The following is a 22901-nucleotide window of genomic DNA, read 5'->3' as shown; positions in this document are numbered from 1 at the left end:
GGTCTCTCTACCGGCCCTACAGGGATGCTGGGCAGTCGGCCCAGATCCCCAGCGGCAGTGTGTAACCCAGGGAGCTGATGGTGTCGTCCATCCTCCCCAGCGGCAGAGTAAGTCCCAGGGAGCTAAAGGTGTCGTCCTTCCTCCCCAGCGGCAGTGTGTGTCCCAGGGGGATGAAGGTGTTGTCCTTCCTCCCCAGCGGCAGGCTGAGTTACAGGGGGCAGAGGTTGTTGTTCCTGCCCCCCAGCAGAAAAGTGATATGCCAGGAAGGCAGTGTGAAGTAAAGGGAGAGGAGAGCAGCGTCCTCCCTCCCCAGCGGCAGTGTGTGTCTCCGGGAGCTGATGGTGTCGTCCATCCTCCCCAGAGGCAGGCTGAGTTACAGGGGGCAGAGGTTGTTGTTCCTGCCCCCCAGCAGCAAAGTGATATGCCAAGAAGGCAGTGTGAAGGGAAGGGAGAGGAGAGCAGCGTCCTCCCTCCCCAGCGGCAGTGTGTGCCCCAGGGAGCAGAAGGTGCAGTCCTTCCCCCCCAGCGGCAGTGTGTGTCTCCGGGAGCTGATGGTGTCGTCCATCCTCCCCAGCGGCAGGCTGAGTTACAGGGGGCAGAGGTTGTTGTTCCTGCCCCCCAGCAACAAAGTGATGTGCCAGGAAGGCAGGGTGAGGTGAAGGGAGAGGAGAGCAGCGTCCTCCCTCCCCAGCGGCAGTGTGTACCTCAGGGAGCAGAAGGTGCAATCCTTCCTCCCCAGCGGCAGTGTGTACCCCAGGGAGCAGAAGGTGCCATCCTTTCTCCCCAGCGGCAGTTTGCCATCCAGAGAGAGGAACTTGTTACACCCTCTCTCCCACGGCAACCTAACCCACCAAGGGGAGATGTTAAGCCCCACAACTGTGCAGATGGGACCGTAGTCTCTGCACTTACAGCACAAGGGATAGGGACGGTCGGTCCTGTTCCCCAGCCTCAGTGTGATGGATCCAAAGGGGAGACAGTCGGTCTCCCCCTCCGGCAGTCGAGCTGTGCACCTAAAGGGGAGACAGCCAGTCTCCAACAACCAGGCACCCACCAGACTACTCCCGTGGTAGTGCTGGCAACAGGACAGAGTACCGCTGGTCTCTGCCCCCTCAGCAACCCACCAAGGCAGCCTACCCGTCTCCCACCCAGCAGTGGTGAAACACCAGAACTTGGACAAAATCCTTCCTCACCCAGATGTAGTAACCGGTTAGTGTGGGTGAGCTGCTCTGTTATTTCTGTTTCGTGGGTGGGTTGCTGGACTAACCAGGGCACTGACCGGCAGAAAGTCAGGTACCCTGTTAGTCTAATTGGCAAAGGGGAGAAATGTGGCGAAACCAGCTTCGCCACTGTGAACTGGAGAGGCCTGGCTGCTAGCCTCCTGCCCTGCGACTACGGCCCATGGACATATTGCTCTATAAACACTATATTTGGGCATGTAATAATTTATATTACTGCTACTGGCCCTTTAAAATCAGCGATGGACATATTGGGACTTTTGGGACTAATGTCCCTTTAAGACTTTGTAACATATCACAGTAATACTGTCTTAAATATTATGTAGGTATTTATGTGTTCAGTTAAACTGGGGATATGTAGAAATGTGTGTTTTATGTGTTAAATGTATCAGTATGTAATTTTATGTCTTTTACTGTCTTTTTGCAACCATGTGGTTAATGGAGTCTGACTCTAGTCCGAGATAATTGGATTACTTCTCCAATTATCTCCAGGGCAGAAGGGAGGAAGCCGGGATGCATTGTGGGGGATGTTTTACTTCTGTTTGGGCCAGATTGTGCCATGCTGCAAGCCAGGGCCCAAAAGATACTTTTAGTAACTTTTAAACCCCTGGTCGGATTCATGCCATTTTTTAATATGTTGTTCCCCTGAATGGATTGATTGTGGATATGTATTTTTATGTGAATGTGATGTATGGTTTTAAAGTTATGAAAGTTGTGTAAAAGTATATTTTGAACTGTACACATAATGGGATTAAGTGTCACACTAAGGGGAGGGGATGTGTGGGAGGTAACATCTATGTTATTGGTTATTTTATGCCTCCCCCTGGGTGTGGCCTGTATGTGTACTCATGTAATAAAAACCAGGCTGGGTGCCCAGCACCTGAGACCACTGCTTGACCTTCAACACGGAGCCTTGTCTCGTTCTTGGGGGGATTCACTGTATGCTGTTGGAGATTTGACTGCTAGGAGTGTAAGCTGATGTCTGCTTTTCCTATTCATCTGCTAGCAGCTATTTGTGAGGTTCCAGCTGGAGTGCTACCTTATTCACCTATATCCAGTTCGTGAGTTCTGATGTTCTGCAGTAGCTGTGCCTTTCTGAGGAAAGGGGATTATAGCCTAAACTGGGTTTTATCCTCTTGTATGCTGAAACGGTCCGTTACAGGGCTGCTGGGGAGAGAGAGTGATATGCTCCTCTCCCTGTAACACACACTGCTGCTGAAGAGTGAGACCGACCATCTCCACTCCCTTTTTTTTTTTTTTATACAGATATTCTTTTTTCGTTTTTTCTTAAAAATTTACAAAAATGGACAACATAAAATCAAACATTAAAAAGACAGTGCTTAGATAAATTTGACAATGCTGTTAATTGCAACCAGATGTGGCAAACATTACTATTGCATCAAAAGTTAAGTTATTAGCATTATATACAAGATCGACTAATATGTTAAGTTACGATCAAATAATCCAGATATAAACATGGTTCTAATACATATAGAATTAGATTATATCATAAGTCAAACAGTAATCATATAATTTCTAACATCTCAATCCATTTAATAAAATGTTGATGTTTATCTATACAATGGGATGAGGAACCCATCAGATCTTTTTCCATATGCAGCTGGAATAATGAAAAAACATGGAAGAATGAGACAGCGCTTACTTAACTTATAGGCAGCAACCTTAAAAAGAAATCCCTCAAACCCTTTAAACTAAGACAAGTAAAAACAATAAAAAAGGCTGCGCCATAATCAGTAATAAAAAGTCCAGTTAAAAGGCAAAAGTCCAAATATTTTACCCTTACAAATGGTCTTTAGTGATGAGGTCTTCTACTATTGTAGTGGATCCACTTTATATGAAAGATAAAAAGAGAGAAGGACAACCAATGGTGCAGTATGTAAAATTCAAATGTAGACGTAAAGGAGTAATAATATAAAACTCACATTTGCCAGAGCTAATAACCAGCTCTGAGGTGAAGCGCATACAGGTGAAGCCCATAAGCGGGGATTAAACCGCTGTATGCGCTTCACCCCAGAGCTGGTTATTAGCTCTGGCAAATGTGAGTTTTATATTATTACTCCTTTACGTCTACATTTGAATTTTACATACCGCAGCTGGAATAATAATTGATCATTAAATTTCCTCCTTTGAAATAGTGAACTGGACTTCCATTGTCTTGCAATTATAATTTTAACTGCTAAAAAGCAGTGCATTATTAGGCATTTAGATACAGGGGAGGAAACATTCCAATTTAAATACAAAAGAGCAATATCTGGGCCCTTTCCAATTAAAATATTAAACAAAGAATTCAACACATCAAAACACCAATTCCAGAGTGGTACGATTGCCTCCGGTCTAGCAGGAGGTTGGATAACTTGGATGTCCTGGTTCCTGAAGTCAGAGAGGCGAACAATGCTCCAGTCGGTAGAAACCTGCAAGTGTAGAATCTCCCACTAGCAATAGTAAAGCTAGGATTCCCGGATCCCTACAACACGAGTCGAGGCTGCGAGTTGAGGGTAAAACAAACTGACTTTACTGGCACGTAAGCATGGCAATTTATGCAAGTCCCCAGGTCCAAGGACAGCCCCCTGTGGACCTGGTGGGATACAGGTACAATGCAACAAGTCAACCAATCATAAGACATTGTATCATTTGAACTTGCTACCGCCCATCTTGGAGATAATGGGATAATGAACGGTTACAGTAATACAATTATCTCCAAGCGCCCAAAACCTACGTTTATTTTACACACAGAAAACAGATTAAAAATACATAACTCTAACAGTTTAATAGATACTTCGGTACTTTTACCACTCATTTTATAGCTCCAGTCTGTGTGCACTAGTTCATCGAATAGTGACTCAAACTCATGAAGCCGCTGCTGTATTTCATCGAGAGAAAGTCAGTTCGTGTATTTGGGTCGCAAGCTGAAAATGGCGGCCATGTTTTTAGGTGCAACAATAGGCAGCGGGACCTCGGCGTCAACTCGTGGAACTAATAACGGCCAGAGTTGTGCCCGAATGCCCGCTCTCTGGCTGGATGTGGTCGCTGTTCGGTATACAAAGTTAGCCCTCTGTGAAGGGGCACTTAGCCTGCGGTTAACCGCAACGTTCTTCATTCTAATTGAGACCACAAGCCAGATTGAAGGTGGTCCCCGTTCGTGCCTCTTTCGGTAGTTTAACCATCGGTAGATAAGGCACGAACGGATATATACTGGGGCTGTCAATTAGCCTGCGGTTAACCGCAAACCGAAACTCCCTGGGTGATCAATTGGTGGCACACGCTCTCAGCCGGGTGGTCGACCGTTCGGTATTTTGAGAGGTGACCGGGGTTAAGTGGTGGCACACGCCAGGAGCCGGGTTGTCGGTTGTTCGTTTGACGAACCGGGGTATATATAATCCATTCGGGAGAGGGTGCAGCATTCAAGTAGCGAAGTCATAATATACAAAATAGCCAATATAATCCGTGCTTGTAACAGTGCTCCCTTTTTGTGGAACACTCTGGCAGACACCGTCTGACCCCTTTTCGGGGCAGACTAAGGCTGTCCAGACCTCTGGTTATGCTGGGCTGAAGTCTGTTTTTCTGGACAACCCGTCGGCGTTGCCATTCTGTTTCCCAGGTCTGTAGGTAATGGTGAAGTTAAAAGGTTGTAACGATAAACTCCACCGTAACAGTCTGCCATTATCCCCAGAGACACGGTTTAGCCACACCAACGGGTTATGGTCTGTAATCAGAGTGAACTCTTGTCCATACAAATAGGGAGTCAATTTCTTTAGTGCCCACTCCTTTTCCACTGCGGCATAGCTGACTTCTCGTGGCAGGAGTTTTAGGCTGAAGTAGGCAATCGGGTGTTCGTTCCTATCGTCTCCTACTTGGCTGAGGACAGCTCCCAGCCCAAACATGTAAGCATCTGTATGAACAATAAAACGCCGGTTAGGGGCTGGGGCAGCCAAGACAGGAGCATTACTTAGAGCAGTTTTTAGTGTGTTAAATGCGGTTTCACAGTGGGGAGACCACAGGATCTGTCACGGAAGATTTTTCTTTGTTAAGTCAGTCAGGGGTTTGGCAATAGTACTGTAATCTGGTACATAGTTACATAGTTACATAGTTACATAGTTAGATAGCTGAAAAGAGACTTGCGTCCATCAAGTTCAGCCTTCCTCACACCTGTTTTTTGCTGTTGATCCAAAAGAGAAAAAAAAAAAAACAAAACCCCAGTTTGAAGCACAATTTTGCAACAAGCTAGGACAAAAAATTCCTTATTGACCCCAGAATGGCAGTCAGATTTATCCTTGAATCAAGCAGTTATTACCCTACATTGAAAGATTATATCCTTGAATATTCTGTCTTTGCAAGTATGCATCTAGTAGCTGTTTGAACATCTGTATGGACTCTGATAAAACCACTTCTTCAGGCAGAGAATTCCACATCCTGATTGTTCTTACAGTAAAAAAACCTTTCCTTTGCCTTAGACGAAATCTTCTTTCTTCCAGTCTAAACGCATGGCCTCGTGTCCTATGTAAAGTCCGGTTTGTGAATAGATTTCCACACAATGGTTTGTATTGGCCCCGAATATATTTGTATAATGTTATCATATCCCCTCTCAGGCGACGTTTTTCTAAACTAAATAGGTTTAACCTTCTGTAGTACCCTGCTGTGCCCAGAAAGGCTAATACCTGGGTCTTAGTGGTGGGAGTGGGCCAGTTCGCGACCTCCTCTATCTTAGCTGGCTCTGGTCGCTGCTTCCCGCATCCCACTCAGTGACCCAGGTATTGCACCTCCATTTCTCTGGTTTCAGGGTCAGGCCCGTGGCCCGAATCTGATCCAGAACCATTCCTACATGTGCTAAGTGTTCCTCCCAGAACTCACTATGGATCGCTATGTCGTCCAGGTATGCGCAGGCAAAATCCTGGAAGCCATCAAGGAGTCTATCTACCAAGCACTGGAATGTGGCGGGGGCATTCTTCATCCCGAACGACAAACTTAAAGTGGTATAAGCCAAATGGGGTGACGAATGCTGACTTGGGGATAGCTTCCCTGGCCAGGGGGATTTACCAATAACCTTTACAGAGGTCAATTGTAGTTAGATAGTTCCCCCTGGCTATGCGATCCAGCAACTCATCTACCCTGGGCATGGGGTATGCATCGGTCACAGTTTTATCATTAAGTTTCCGAAAAATCAATGGACCAGGATTAATCGTGAAACCTGGCGCATGAATGATAATTTGTTAAAATCTAAGATCCATATTGATATATTAGAAAAACAAATTGAATCTTTTTTTCTTGAAAATGATCCAAATGACACTTCATATACAAACAATTGGTGTGCATTTAAATCTACCATTAGAGGCAATATAATAAGTATACAAACAAGGTATAAGGCACAAAATAATAATTTTTTTCTGGAACTTCAAGAGGAATTAAAAAAGGCTTCGAATGAGAATAAGCAGTCTCCTTCTAAATTAAATGCAGATGCCCTGAAAAAAATCCAAAATAAAATTAATAACTTCCTTATAGAAAAAAACTCGAAGGTTATGAAGAAACTGAAAGCGAATTACTATTATAAAGGAAACCGAGCAAACAGGATTATGACTAAAAAATTAAGAGATAAAATCAGCTCCAATAAAATAGTAAAGATAGTGGATGAGGAAGGAGTGTATCTAGATCCAAAAAAAATAGGTGAGAGATTTAATAAATATTATGAGGCCCTGTATAATTTAATTCCTTCGAAAATGAATGATGACGATTTTTTGAGTAACAGTAATATACCTAAACTTAAGGAGGAGCAAAGAAATAAGTTAAATGTTCCTATTGCAGTCCAGGAAGTGGAGGCATCAATAAACAATTTAAAACCAGATAAGACGCCAGGCCCAGACGGTTTTGTAAATATATTTTATAAATCCTTTAAAAACCATATAGTTTGTCATTTAACCAATATGTTTAATGAAATAGTCTCAGTAGGTAAATTTCCTCCTGAGATGTTAAGAGCAAATATCCTTCCAATCTTAAAAGAAAATAAGGATCCCTTAAAGGTGGAAAATTACAGACCTATTTCTTTAATCAACACGGACGTTAAGATTTTTTCATCAGTTTTGGCCAATAGACTAAAGGGACTCATGGATAAGATTATAAAAAATGATCAAATTGGCTTTATACAGGGGAGAGATCCAGTTGACAATTCTAGAAGATTACTCGATTTGATAGATGCAGCTCAAAGGAATAAAACTTCTCTGTTTATTTTGGCAGTAGACGCGGAGAAAGCTTTCGATAGGGTCGGTTGGGTCTTCTTAAGGAAAACGATGGAAAAGTTCGGCATACAGGGGTGGATGCTTAAAGCAATTCTGGCACTATATGAAGGTCCAGAAGCAAGAACAGTGGCTCCAAATATATGCGCTGACTGGTTCACACTAAAAAATGGAACGAGACAGGGTTGTCCCCTATCGCCCATTCTATATATTATGACAATGGAGATACTAGCTATTAATATAAGAAATAATCTTCAAATAAAAGGCTTTAGCTATAGAGAGAAAGAATTCAAATTAAATCTATATGCAGATGATCTGATTTTGACCTTAACCGACCCTGTCGAATCGCTTGGTGCCTTGATGGAAGAGGTAGATAAATATGGTTTGATTTCAAATTATAAAATAAATATAAATAAATCCACTTATATAGCTATAAATATCTCTAGAGAATGTTGTCAATATATAAGAGACAAATATAAATTTAACTATAATAAAAACACAATATCTTATCTGGGAATAATGATTACTGATGACTTAAAAGATACAATGCAAATACATTTTTTAAAAACATATAGATCAACCCACGAGTCATTAAAAATATGGAGACAAACTGAACTGTCCTGGTGGGGTAGAATTAATTTGGTCAATTCATATTTACTTCCCAAATGGTCCTACTTATTCCACATGATCCCCTTGAGAATGCCACAACCATGGCTAAATATGATACAACGAGATATAAATAATTTCATCTGGAAAGGAAAAAGGCCGAGGATGAATAAACAACTTTTGAGGCAGAAAATTAGGAAAGGAGGGATAAATTTTCCGAATATTAATACAATCTATGTAGCTAATATGATGTTTCATATTTATAAAACGCAACTCTTAAGCTCTGAGGAACTGGGTTGGTACCAATTAGAAAAGGAGATGACAGAAACAGATAATTTGTACCAATTAATTTGGTTAACCAAACAAGATGAAAGAATTAAGAAGGTGTGTTCCTCAAATAGTTGTTTGCAATCAATTCTGATGGAATGGGAAAAGTTGAGGACGAAATGCGGAATAAGTAATAAAATATTGGGAAATTTTAACTTCAACATTATTCATCTAAGGATGAAGGATATAAATATAAGTGCATGGACAACGAAGGGTATTAACTTTATAAATCAAATAATATTGGGAGATAAAATCAAACCATTCGAAACCCTGGTACATGAATATTCGCTACCCAGGCAGGAGTGGTATAATTACCTAAGAATCAGAGGTTTTATCCAACAATTTTTGTTATATCGACCCATAGAGGGAATAGAAAATTTGACAGCTCTATTAAAAAATGATAATGTACCGCAAATAGTGTCGAAGGCAAGAAGCGCTCTCCTACAAATTGAGGCACCTAGTAGGAATGTTAATATGCAGAAATGGAGTAGCGAAATGAATGTACAGATTTTCAAGGTTGAATGGGATCAAGTAATATTTCAAACAGGCAAAATAATCCACTGTCTGAATCTTCTTGAGGTATTATTTAAATTAATGAATCGATGGTATTTAGTTCCCACCAGAATGTCCAAAATGAATACCTCTAACTCTTCCTTGTGTTGGAGATGTAACGAAAAAGAGGGGTCTTTTGGTCATATATGGTGGGAATGTAGTAAAGTTAAAAATTTGTGGTGCATGACTTTTGAATCTTTGGAGTATATTACAGAGACAAATATTCCTAGAGGTCAGCATAACGGCCTATTCCATTTAAACCTACAATTACTTCACTTTAAAGAAAGATTTATATATGTCCACTTTGTTGCTGCAACAAAAATAATAATCGCAAGAAATTGGAAGAGTAGTGCGATTTTTACACAGGACCAATTATATTCACAAGTCCAATACCAATTAAATATGGAGGCCTTGGGGTACCAGTCTACAAAAATCAGAGAAGTCAGTAAATTCTGGAAGGAAAAAATAGAGAGATTGATAAGACAAATTCCTGGACAAAACAATTAGGATAACATCATTTTTCTTTTCTTTTTTTTGAACATAGACTAAGATACAGCGACCCACGTATGCTCCCCAAGAAGGGTTTTGCAATGCATATTAGTGTTATGTGTATGTTAAGTCCATCACAGTAATGAAGGCACATGAAATAAGATAGTTAAGAAGTGCCTCCACTGGGAGAGAGAGGAATAAAGAGTGAAGTAAAGAGGGAGGAGAAGAGAGCATTGAAAGTGAGAGAAAGGAAAGAGAGACGAAAAAAAAAGAATACGAGAAATTCACATGTATAGAAATAACTCCACTTTAACTCTAAGAATCGATTCACGATGTAATGACACTTCTGAGTACAAGATAGGCGGATTAATTTTGAATTAGGGATAAGGCAGTAAGATCCTCTCAAAGGAGAGAGAAACTGTTAATTATGCACTTTATATATATATTCCTGTTGATGGTAATATTGTGTAGTGTGTACTGTCTTTTTGTATGTTTCTGTATGTCTGACAACTAAAATCAAATAAATTATTTAATAAAAAAAAAAAAAAAGTTTCCGATAGTCCACACAGAATCTGGTAGTACCATCTTTCTTGGGGACCAGTACTACCCGGGATGCCCAAGGACTCTCGGAGGACTCAATGACCCCTAGCTTGAGCATCTCAGTTATCTCTTTTTTCATCCCTGCCCGGACCGCCTCGGGGATCCTGTAGGGGGCCTGTCTTAAGGGTTGTTGCCCTGGGGTGTCTACTTGGTGAGTAGCTAAGTTAGTGTACCCTGGTTCCTGTGAGAACATTGCCTGTTTCTCTTGGAGCAGTTTGTGTAGCTGCTCCCTCTCCACTGGGTTAAGTCGGTCCCCTATCTGTACTTGGCTCACTATATCAGACGGGCCATTCGGGATTAACAAGTCGGGTATGGGCAGGCTATCGGGGTCTTCGGCTGCGGCGCTACATACGGCCAATACATCTTCTGGTCATTGCAGATATTCTTTTAACATATTTACGTTGAATATCTTTCCTAGGTTCTCATCGTGACAGCTGGCAATCACATAGGTAGTGTCCCCTCTTTTCTCTACTATCTGGTAAGGTCCCTGCCAGGCTTCCTGCAACTTGTCTGCTTTAACCGGTTTGAGTACCATCACTTTCTGCCCTATACAAAAACTCCTTTTTCTCGCTCCCCTGTCATACCAGAATTTCTGTGGCTTCTGGGCCGCCTGAAGGTTAGCCTGGACTGACCTGGCTAGTTGTTCCATGCGGTCCCTAAGCTCCAGTACATAAGGTACGATGTGGACTCCAGCGTTCTCTGTCTCTCCCTCCCAGTGCTAACGGATCAGGTTCAGGGGACCCCATACCTTACGTCCGTACAGCAGTTCAAAGGGAGAGAACCCGGTTGTTTCCTGGGGCACCTCCCGGTAAGCAAACAGGAGATGCAGCAGAAAACGTTCCCAGTCTCTATATTCCTGGGTAAAGGTTTTTAACATCTGTTTGAGGGTTCCGTTGAACCTCTCACATAACCCTCTGAGGATGATACGGGAGCTGAGTAGGGATTTTATTTTGCAGACGTGCCATATTTGTTGCGTTAGTTCCACCGTGAACTGGGTGCCTCTGTCGGATAGGATCTTCCGCGGAAATCCTACCCGGGAGAAGACCTGTACCAATGCGTTGGCTACGGTGTCTGCCTGGATATTAGATAGAGCCACGGCCTCTGGATAGCGAGTAGCGTGGTCCACCATGGTAAGAATATATCTTTTCCCGGATGGACTAGGGGTGGCAAGGGGCCCTACGAGGTCGATGGCTACCCGGCTAAAAGGTTCCTCTATAATTGGCATGTTTATGAGATGTGCCTTAGGGTGGTCTCCTCTTTTGCCTACCCGTTGGCAGACCTCACATGTGTTGCAGTATGTGCGTACATCTGCATGTACTCCTGGCCAGAAGAGAGTATGGGTGATACGTTTGAGGGTACGGGTTACGGCTAAGTGTCCGGCTAAAGGGATATCGTGACCCACTCAGGTCTATACTTATAGGGAATGACTAGCTGTCTCCTATGGTTCCCTTTCTTTTCGGTATGTCTGTAAAGTCGGCCCTGCTCCCATGCGAACGTCTCTTGGTCTGTTCCCCCTGTCCCTGTGTCGGCTCTCTCCCTATATTTCTGAAGGGTCGGGTCAGTTTTAGTTTCAGCCTCAAAGGCTGCAGGGGTATCCCAGGGTAATGGGGACGGGTGATTAGTCACAGTCAGATTTGGTCTTACCTGAGTCTCCCGCACTGGCGAAGGGTCTCAGATCCTGCCTGCTTGCGACCGGGTCGTGACCGGATGCGCCTCCTGGTTGTAGGAAGGAGCATAAGCAGAAGTCATAGGTCCCAGATCGTTGCCCAGTAAAACCTCCGCTGGCAAATTATCCATGATTCCCACTCTCACAATTCCTTTCCCCGCACCCCAATCCAAATGTAATTGTGCTGTTGGTAGTTTGTAAATATCTCCTCCGGCCACTCAGACAGCAACAGTGTCCATGGAGCGCTTATGGGCTGGGACCAGTCGACCTTGTACTAGTGTGATAGTGGCCCCTGTGTCTCTCAGCTCCTGTGTGGGGCGGCCCTCCAGTAAGACCTCCTGTCTCTGGTGTTGCCGGTTGTTGTTCGCAGCATATACGGGGTTAGCTTCGTACAAGGGTCCCAGATGTTCTTACAAGGGGCTTTCTTGTTCGACACAAAAAGCACGTGCGGGCGGTTATTCCCTGAGGGAGCTGTATTGTAATTCCTCGAGGGGTAATTGTTGTTGAGGGGGCAGTTAGCAATGAGATGCCCCGGCTGCTTGTACTTGTAGCATGTAGGGTGGGAGCGCTCTGGGGTGTAGGAGCTGGGTGGACCGGCATATCGGGTAGGTCCCGCCGGTACGGGTGTACGGAACTCTGCTCGTGGGCGTGGTCAGTACATGTTCCTGAATTGGTGCGGGTTGCTGTTCGGGAGTTGTTAAATTCATGTACCCGAGCGTCCCGGTGTTCATCGGCCAGTCTCGCTGCCTCATTGAAATTACCCGGTCGTCGTACTTTTAACCACTCTCGGTCTTTTTGCTCGAGTCCCTCATAGAAATGTTCTAATAAAAATAATTCCAAAACTTCAGCCGCTGTGACTGCTTGACACCCATTCATCCAGTGGGTAGCTGCTCTCCGCATTCGGTGTGCCCATTTGGCATCTGTATCATTCGTTTTCTTTTTAGTGTCGCGGAATTGTCGGCGGTACGTGTTAGGGGTTACCGCGTACCATTTCAATAATGTGTCTTTGAGAAGCGGGTATTGGGCCACTTCTTCAGTGCTAAGAGTCCTGAAAGCCTCCATGGCTCGACCGGCCAATTTCCCTGACAGTATCCGCGGCCAAGCTGTGGGGGGGAATTGATGCAAGGCACATCCCCATCTCGTTCTCCACGAAAGGTTTAAATGCCGCGAACGGGATCTTCGGTTGCCCCGTCCCTTCCGTGGGGTTGCTGTTTGCGTTGACAGTGTGCTCAGGTTGTGTGGTTCTCATGCTGCGCTCATGGGCTCATGGGCTGCGAGTTGAGGGTAAAACGAACTGACTTTACTGGCACGTAAGGATGGCAATTTATGCAAGTCCCCAGGTCCAAGGACAGCCCCATGTGGACCTGGTGGGATACAGGTACAATGCAACAAGTCAACCAATCATAAGACATTGTATCATTTAAACTTGCTACCGCCCAGCTTGGAGATAATGAATCCAACGGGTACAGTAATACAATTATCTCCAAGCGCCCAAAACCCACGTTTATTTTACACACAGAAAACAGATTAAAAATACACAACTCTAACAGTTTAATAGATACTTCGATACTTTTACCACTCATTTTATAGCTCCAGTCTGTGTGCACTAGTTCACCGAATAGAGACTCAAACTCACAAACCCGCTGCTGTATTTCATCAAGAGAAAGTCTGTTCGTATATTTGGGTCGCAAGCTGAAAATGGCGACCATGTTTTTAGGTGCAACAATAGGCAGCGGGACCTCGGCGTCAACTCGTGGAACTAATAACGGCCAGAGTTGTGCCCGAATCCCCACTCTCTGGCTGGATGTGGTCGCTGTTCGGTATACGAAGTTAGCCCTCTGTGAAGGGGCATTTAGCCTGCGGTTAACCGCAACGTTCTACATTCTAATTGAGGCCACACGCCAGATTGAAGGTGGTCCCCGTTTGTGCCTCTTTCGGTAGTTTAACCATCGGTAGATAAGGCACGAACGAATATATACTGGGGCCGTCAATTAGCCTGCGATTAACTGCAAACCGCAACTCCCTGGGTGATCAATTGGTGGCACACACTCTCAGCCGGGTGGTCGACCGTTCGGTATTTTGAGAGGTGACCGGGGTTAAGTGGTGGCACACGCCAGGAGCCGGGTTGTCGGTTGTTCGTTTGACGAACCGGGGTATATATAATCCATTCGGGAGAGGGTGCAGCATTCAAGTAGCGAAGTCATAATATACAAAATAGCCAATATAATCCATGTTTGTAACAGTTTTGTAACACAGAGGCATTTAACTAAGTTATAATACCACCATATATGAATGAGAGACCCATCTAAACTTCCACAACGCCAACAATGTGGTAGTTGATCAGGATACATCTTACTTATTTTATCTGGGGTCATATACCATCTATACATTATATTATATTGACATTCTTTTATGCTTCTGTCCTCCAGGACCGTGTGGGAAAGACCTCTTCCTTCCACCCTGTATGAACCTCCAGCATCCAGGACTGTGTGGAAGACCTCTCCTTCAAGGAGAGCGTATCAGGAACAAGCTCTTAAAAGAGCCAAGTGATTCAAGCTCAGGGGAGTATGCAGAGCATAGCAATCCCCAGTGTGATTATAGCAGCTCCCTCCAATAACGAGAAAAGGCTAGGTTTTGAGGGATCAAGAAGAACTGTCAAAAACTTTTACTTGGGACTAGCCCATATGGTCATTACATTAACATTGCTGTGAAAACTCAATACAATTACAAACAGTCAAATCATAGCAGGCAACATACAGTGACTTATTATAACACAATGGCATATTTTTAAAGGGGTGGGGGAGACAATATTTAACAGAAAATATCTCACGTACCTGCAGAATTAACAATATGCAAATCTACCAGAAAATGCAAATGAACCAGTCTTGCTATTCAGGTAGTGCATATTGCTGTTGCTACCAACAGAGGGCACTAGACAAGCTCCATAGCCAAATCCACTTAGTTGGTAGCAATCCTCAGCAGTACAGGAGAGCAGGCAATACATCCCAGGGGCCATAGTCACATGGCAGGAGGCTGGCAATCAGTCTTCTCCAATGCCCAGTGGTGAGGCTGGTTCTGCCATACCGTCTGTGGGCACATTGTGACTTTGGTGAACAATGCCCCTTTAAGACTAAGGCCCCTGGAAGATATTGCCTGTTAAAGACTATTTTAGCAGATTAGATTTTAAAAGACTCTGGCTGCCTCTTTAAATTGTATTGGAGCAGTTCTGCAGCTTTAAATTGGGCGCCATTCGACAAACGTACACGTGGTGGCGGCCATCTTTGTTCATTCGAACGAGGTCAGCGGTATGTGTAGCCAAAGCCATGGAACTGAAATCTGCTACACATTTCAACGAACACCGCTGACCCTTACCTTCTCCTACACTCCGTTTTCAACTGCAGAGACTAAGTCCCGTTCGGCAGTTTGAACTCACTGCTATACTAAGTTAAATGCACGAACGGGCCCGTTTGTGCATTCGAATGGGACTTAGTCATTTTTCTGTGTAAAATAGACCGACCGCACAGCCCAAATCTATGGAACTGTTTTGGGCAGGAAAATGTGCTTGCGGTCAGTCATAAAGGACTCCCAGCTAACTTTTTATCTACTGGATGGATTTGTCTGATTTTTTAGAATGTTTATGTTTAAAGTGTGCTGATTCTGAATATGTAATTTTTATGAAGACGTATATTTTTAAAGTTATATTACATGTATAAAAACTGTATTTTTCCTGCTTGTGATAATGATGTTAACCCATTGTGTACCATAAATTTATCACAGGCAGAGAGGAGGATTGCTGGGAGTGTTTTCTGTAATGTACGTGTGTTATTGGTTGTTCTGTAAAACCCTGTGGGGGGTCCTATGTAAGGGAAAACCTGCATAAAAGAAGGCCCTGGGGCGTGGGCTGAACGGGAATGGAGTAGGACGCATCTCGAGCCTGCTCCGCGGCCCCAGCTCACACTAGCACCCATCAACGAGCGCTTATCGACCCGAGATGGGTAAAACTAGGAGACCTCACATGCCGGGTCCCTCGCAAGCCGGTTCGCCGGGTCGCACCTCGGGCCCCATGGACGGCTATGTGTGCACGCCGTGAGACATGCGGTCCGCGCCGGCCGCAGTCAAAATGGCGCCGGCCTCCCCAGAAGAAAGCCTCCCCAGTGACAGCCAGACGCAGGGCTCGCCCAGGGGAGAATCACTCACCCAAATTGCCTCAGATGTGGCCAAGATCACTGCCAGTATGCTGTCCCGTGCAGACAAAGCTCAGATGCTGGCTGAAATCAGGACTGCAATCAGGGAGGAAGTTATGGAGGTGAGGAAAGACCTGACAGCCCTTGAACACTGGGTAGAGGCCTTAGAAGTAGACAGAGCCCAGACTGTGCAGCACCAACAAGCCACTGACACAGCCACCACCAGACAGGGCAATTTCCTACTAGACCTGAGGAGACAACTAGAAGATCTGGACAACCGCGGACGGAGAAACAATATCCGCAAAAGGGGCCTACCCGAAAACGCTTGACGAAACGCTGCCAGAACTTCTGACAGACCTTTTTACCCATATTCTGGGAGACAGAGCCCCAGAAGAATACGGCATCAAACGAGCCCATAGGGCGCTGCTACCTTTGTCCCCAGAGGGGCCACCGAGAGACGTAATTTGCTGTTTGCTCTCTTACGCCTTAAAAGACGACATCATGAGAGCGGCGCAAAATCAGCAGCACATCGCCTTTAGAGACGGACAGGTCTCACTTTACCAAGACCTCTCCGTGCTCACGCTGGAGGCCAGGAGGGCGCTGCGTCCAGTAACTGCCATCTTCAGGGAGCGGAGGATCCCAATCCTGCAGGCGAAGGTTGGCTCTAGAACCACAAGCAGAAGTGGGATACGGCTGTACAGTCTATATAGGGAACATACAAGGAAAAAAACAATAGTGTGATACAGTATATACAGTGAAAATGTGCGCTTAAATGGATGCACTCACGAGATAGTAAAGGTAAAACAGCATTCAAGGTGCCTCCCCAGGGAGTATGGGGGGATGCTGGTATCCTTCGGTAGTGTCTAGCAGCCAAATGGGACACAGGACTCCAGGTGAGTAATGGTAGAAAATATTTGAAGTTTTATTTTCTTTAAAAGGTGATACAACACCAAGCAGATAAAATATAAAAGTGCAGCAGTAGGTCCAACGCGTTTCGTTCAACACAGGAACTTCATCAGGGACCGCACAGTAAAACAAATCAACAGCAATATTGCAGATTGTAAAAAATACACATCCTACTCACCCTAACAATAATCACTATAAATAGGGCTAATCCCAATGTCCCATTGGTCCTAATTGTGGGGGGTGTCCTCCAGGCTGCTCTCCAGACTAATTGAAGTTAAGTAATCGATATTTTACACTTAACAACGTAGTTGTTTTGTTTTGAAGGTTGGCTCTACCTGGCATATTATCCGCTGGCCTGCGGATGTACCGCGCTTCATACGAGCCACTAGTCTACCCGCGGTGATGGTATCCAACTGGGTCCTGGAGCGACAACCACAGCATCCATGAGCCGCCAGCGACAGGCCGGGCACGGGCCTCACAGGTAGCGGGTTCCGGCGGGGTGGCCCGGACAGCCATGAAGAATAATGAAGTCCTATGAACCTGGCCCCCTATCTCCCATTTGGCTACCCCAACCGCTGACCTGCCTCCTCATCAATTACCCCCCAGCCACTACAGAATGAAACCACGCGATGTCTCTGAAGGCCTGGATACCAACCTTCGGAAGCACTGGTGGGTGTCAGACACCACGTGAGGGCATAGCCCCCCACGCATCTGGCAGAGCCACGGCACACCTTGGTATGTACTTGATTCCCTGACCTAAGCCCGTATCACGGGGTTCTGACCCACACAAGCAGGGGGTGGCCTAGCCGGAGCCTCACAACCAGGGGGGGGACCCACATGGGACAGACTTTGCATGGACATGCCACGCTAGGACTAGCCCAGCTGCCACTGCCCGGGAAAACTAGCTACCTTTGGGTGGGTGGGGAGTGGGGGTGGAGGCTGGGGGACTGCCACCATACCAAGGTTATATCCACTGCTGGGAGGATTAACTCCCCAAGCTCTAGCCTGGCGGGTCGACCGATAGCTCGGATTCCAGCACCTTCAGATACAAAGTGGTGCCACCAAAGTGGGGATACGGGGGGCTCCTTGGGGGGGGGAGAATGGGGGGCCATGCTCCACAACTGTTTATATGGTTTCAAATGTTTGAAAACAATTGCTCAGGCGATGAAAAGTATGTATAGAAACAGTAGCACACTAGCGTGAAACTAGGGGCCCGAGTCGCATGTAGGCCATGACAGGGAGGGACGACAAAGGCGGGTGGGGTTTCCGGGGTGGAAACATGCTCGTATAGATCTACAAACCAACACGATAGGTGAGCTGGGAGCCAAGGGAAGGGCTCGCCACAACATTATCGGACGACCCAGACCAGAGGGACCACATACCCCAAGTAACGGACTCACGTTGTATATATACTCGGAGGCCACTGAGGTGACTCACCCCTAGATGACCAGACACCAGAGGGCGACAAAAAACCGAGGCGAGTCACAGTTGCCTTATTCTCGGACAAATTTTTCCCCTTCCCAGACATCGGACAGACCTAACCCCCCCCCCCCCCCCAACTACTGACACACACATTCCCGCGCACGCTCCACACATAACGCTGCTAGCGATGGGCTCTAACTATAAGCCGACGCCACTGACCCTATGGTCTAACAATGTGAGAGGCCTAAACATCCCCGAAAAGAGGTCCCAACTACTTCGCACACTGTGGACTGAGCACACTGATGTAGAATTATTAAAAATCTTTATTGAACTTGTATTGAATTATTGCACTAACTCCATTTTAACCTAATACTGTGACAAATCCTCCATTTTGTCCTCATAACCTGACTTCTCCATTTCAAAACTACATTACATGACAGAATTTCCCAACACATCTAACACAATGGACAAAGACTGTATTCTCCATAAAGACATGACTAACTCAGAAACTACTGAATTTCCCCTAACTCGCAACATATAATTTGAAGGCCATGAGAACACTGTAGTAATGAAATGTTCTATTCATAAGAGACCTTGCACCTGACCACAAGACCTGACATCACTGACTGTGTAAAATGACGCTCAAGCCCCCCTTTCCACCGAGTAAACCTCATGCTAAGGAAGATGGCGCTTGAGCCCCTTGTCCCCACCCGTGTCCAAAACAATACCACCTCTCGGTGGGTGGACACGTAGCTAACCACTTAGTTTTTGAGCCAATTAATTATATTGATAGGTGGACACTAATCCAGACACTTAACAATTAATCCAATTAATGATGTGTATTTACTGATATCTTGATAATCAATGATGACGCAAAATGCCTCTTAAAAGGGCCTGCGAGCCCGCTCTTACTTCACTTGCCAATAAATTTCCTCGAAGTTATTTTAACCTGAACTCCGTGTGTCAGACTGAATTACTTCAGCGTATATACGCAATTCAATTTTCTTTAATTTGGACAGGAACAGATAGACATTTAAACATTTTGGTTTACTGCTAAAAAGTACCATAACAACTTTGGCGCCCAACGTGGGGCCCCGGGCTATGTCTGGCCGGTGAGCCATCCTAAGGAAGACGCGGTTGGACGGAGGAATCCGGGGGGAAGGAAAGGAGATTGATCACCTCCAGGTACACGGTAGAGACTTCTGCAGAGTGTCTGTGACTGCTTCCCGGGAGGACATCAAAGACAGGTAATATCTTGCCCGGGGTCTCGTTACTCATTTGTTTACCTGCATTTAGTCTATCTGTTGCCTGGGTGTGTCTGTATTGGCATGGTCTAGTTTGAGTGCCCGGGCTGAGTGTTTATCTGTTTCCCCTTTGGGATAAAGGGGGGTGGACCCGTGGTAGTTTGCCTGGGGGTCCTGTGTTTGTTTGTTTCCCCTTTGGGATAAAGGGGGTGGACCCGGGGGATTTGCCTGGAGTCCTGTTGCCTGTTTACTCCTTTTAGGAGCCACGTGGCTGTGGCTGTAGGGAAAAAGGGGGGTTGACCTGTGGAAGTCTTCCTGGGGGTCTTCTTTGCCTGTTTACCTCTTTTAGGAGCCTCGTGGCTGTGGCTGTATGGAAAAAGAGGTGTGTTGGAACTGTGGGAACTGTGTAGACTCATAGTTTCCTGTGATCCTTCTTGTGTCACTTTGATAGCCTAGCTAGCTGCATCGTGCGCTTCGGAACCCTCCAGCTCTAAGTGCTGAGTTGGGGGCTTTCCTGACCCGGAATCCTCCAGCTCTAAGTGCTGAGTTGGGGGCTTTCCTGAACCCGGAACCCTCCAGCTCTAAGTGCTGAGTTGGGGGCTTTCCTGACCCGGAACCCTCCAGCTCTAAGTGCTGAGTTGGGGGCTTTCCTGAACCCGGAACCCTCCAGCTCTAAGTGTTGAGTTGGGGGCTTTCCTGAACCCGGAACCCTCCAGCTCTAAGTGCTGAGTTGGGGGCTTTCCTGACCCGGAACCCTCCAGCTCTAAGTGCTGAGTTGGGGGCTTTCATGACCCGGAACCCTCCAGCTCTAAGTGTTGAGTTGGGGGCTTTCCTGAACCCGGAACCCTCCGGCTCTAAGTGTTGAGTTGGGGGCTTTCCTGATTATTAATTGTGGAGAGGGGGATTCAGACAGGCATTGCTTGTCTCCCGCACCATGTGGTAGTGAGACTTATAAGTGGGTCTTATAGGGGCACTACGGGAGTGAAGAAAGGGATTACTGTTGATTTCATTTGAACTGTGATGCATGCACTGTATTTCAACTGTATTGTTGTCTTGTTTGTTTAATTAGGAGTCATTCAAACTCCTGTGTCTGTCTCTAAGGATCTTTCCTTACCTTTTTACCTTTTCTACACTTTCTGTATTATTACTCTATCCACTCCCATTCCTCTTAATAGAGAAGTGATTGGTCACACACTTCTCACCTCGCTCCAATCCGTGTCTACCACCCCGGGTAGGCGGATTCAGTGACTAGTCTACGTTTTGGGAAGACGCACTTGAGGGAGACTCATCCTTCCTCGAGTGGCAGTCGAGCATTGTAGACATTCTTGTTCAAATTTCCTTTTCTTTCCCTATATCTAGGACGCTGGTGTAGGGGAGGAGGGAATATGGGACAGGAATTGAGTAAGCCCAGTAAGGGCTGGCTTGCATGTGATTTACTTGAAGACAGAGAGGTTAAGGAGATGGTTAAAGGTGTTGAAAAGATTGCTAAAGTATGTAAAATTGCTGTGCCGTCATGTGGTAGATTGCAGCCAGAAAGCTGGCGTAGGTTACTGACAGAGAAAAAAGGCAAGCTTGCAAATAACGATTTATTAAAGACTGCTGAAGCATGGTACAGAGTAGCGAAGGCTATTCAGCAAGAAGGTTGGGTTGAGGAAGAAATAAATCACAAGGGTGTGAAATTGTTTGTGTATCATAATAACTGTGTTGCTGGGGTATTCCCTCAGCCAGCGCCCCAAAATGGCGCCCAGGGGATGTCTATCCCCAAGGTTCAGTCAGCAATGGGTGATTGCCAGCTGACTATGTTCCCCACTCCTAATCCTCCCAACACCCATCCCGTCACCTCCCCCGTTTGCCAGGTCCTGAATTCTGATGGATCTTTCTTTTCCCCTTCTCCATCCCTAACACTCCCATCATCCTCATCCATCCCTAAGCCACCTTCTGTGTCTAATCCTAACATTTCATCTGCCATTCCTTCCCTGCACTTTCTCTCCGTTGATAATCCTACCCTCCCATCTGCATCTGCCCAGTTAGCTAACCCCTCCTCCCTTGCCACCGTCAATCTTGCTGAACCCACTCCGGCTCCTCCTTCTTCACCCGCCTCTACTGATTCCTCTCCATCCTCTCCCTTGCCAGCCCCTACCACGGCCCAGGTTCCCACCCCCTTTGCTAATCCCTACCCACCTCTCCTGCCCTCTCCAGGTTCCGCCCCAGCCCCCACCCAGATGGCTTGGCCATACCCCATGTCCCTGCCCTATCCAAATTATCCATACCCCCTTCCCCAAGCCACTCCCCAGGTTCCGGTCATGCCCAGTCCGGCACAGTCTGCCCCGGATGTGCCCACATCCAACATGGCCGCCGCTCCTTCCCTTAACCCCAATGCAGCTTCCTTCCACGCCTCCAATATGGCGGCCCCCAGTCATTCAGCACCCCTGATGCCGGTGCTTCCCGGTGATTACCTATCCCAAGATTATGACCCAATGGCGACTCCCGCCTCCGGGACTCCTTCCCATCCCCCGGTTCTGTCACCTCAGGTGATCCCATCACGTAGAAGGGCCCAGATCGTAGAAATAGATGAGGAAGAGGTTGACAGGCTGTCTCAGGATTCATTGGAGGCTGCGGGAGTCTCGGCCCACCGTTCTATTGATGATCCCTTCGGCCATAAGGGTCGGGGAGAACGGGCCCCTCCTAAATATGTTGCCTTTAACCCCACACAAGCTAGTGCTTTAATGAAATCTCTCCCTGACCCGGAAAAGCAGCCTATGCCTTTTTACCGAGGGATAGTTCAGATTCAAAAGACTTACTCCGCCGCTTGGCGTGACTTACTGAGCATTTGTGCTATTAAAGCAGGGGATGCATATTGGCCCAGCATGGCCCGCCACCTCAGTACAGATCTGCTTACAAGTGATGTTGATTACCCCTCCGGAGTAACTTTTTGCAACCAATTGAAAGACTGGGCTAAGGACAAACTTGCAGATCAGGCTGCTGGTCTCACTGATGTTGTGCAAGACAAAGGAGAATCAGTGGAAAGGTTTAACCCCTTAAGGACCAAACTTCTGGAATAAAAGGGAATCATGACGTGTCACACACGTCATGTGTCCTTAAGGGGTTAATGCAAGACTGTATCAAATGTTTACAGATTTGGGATTTGATCTTACTGACAAAATTAATTCACAAATGCTGTCAGGTGCGTTTGTCCAGGGTGTCAAAGACTCCATACGCAAGGGAATCATTGCTGCACGCCCTGAATATAAGGTTGTTCCCCTGGATACTTTACTCCTGGTTGCTAGAGGTCTGGAATCTGCCCAAACCCCCAGAAGGCCCAGTTCAGCTCCCCTCATGGTGGCCCGCTCCTCCCCTGCCCTCAAGGGTGCTAAACTAGAGGATGTGACTTGTTTTAATTGCAAAGCTACAGGACATTATAGAAG

General features: G+C 46.1%; 1 long non-coding RNA gene across 1 annotated transcript in view; it reads left to right on the top strand.

Moving 5' to 3' along the window:
• LOC134577388 (uncharacterized) overlaps positions 1-22901 on the top strand; it is a 599529-nt gene that overhangs the window by 103246 nt on the left and 473382 nt on the right. The window contains exon 2 of the long non-coding RNA XR_010085998.1: positions 11687-11750. This is a non-coding gene — a long non-coding RNA (uncharacterized LOC134577388). The remainder of the gene's footprint in view (positions 1-11686; positions 11751-22901) is intronic.

This window comes from Pelobates fuscus, chromosome 11 (assembly GCF_036172605.1).
Source record: "Pelobates fuscus isolate aPelFus1 chromosome 11, aPelFus1.pri, whole genome shotgun sequence".
NCBI lineage: Eukaryota > Metazoa > Chordata > Amphibia > Anura > Pelobatidae > Pelobates > Pelobates fuscus.
This window is presented reverse-complemented; position numbering and strand designations above follow the sequence as displayed.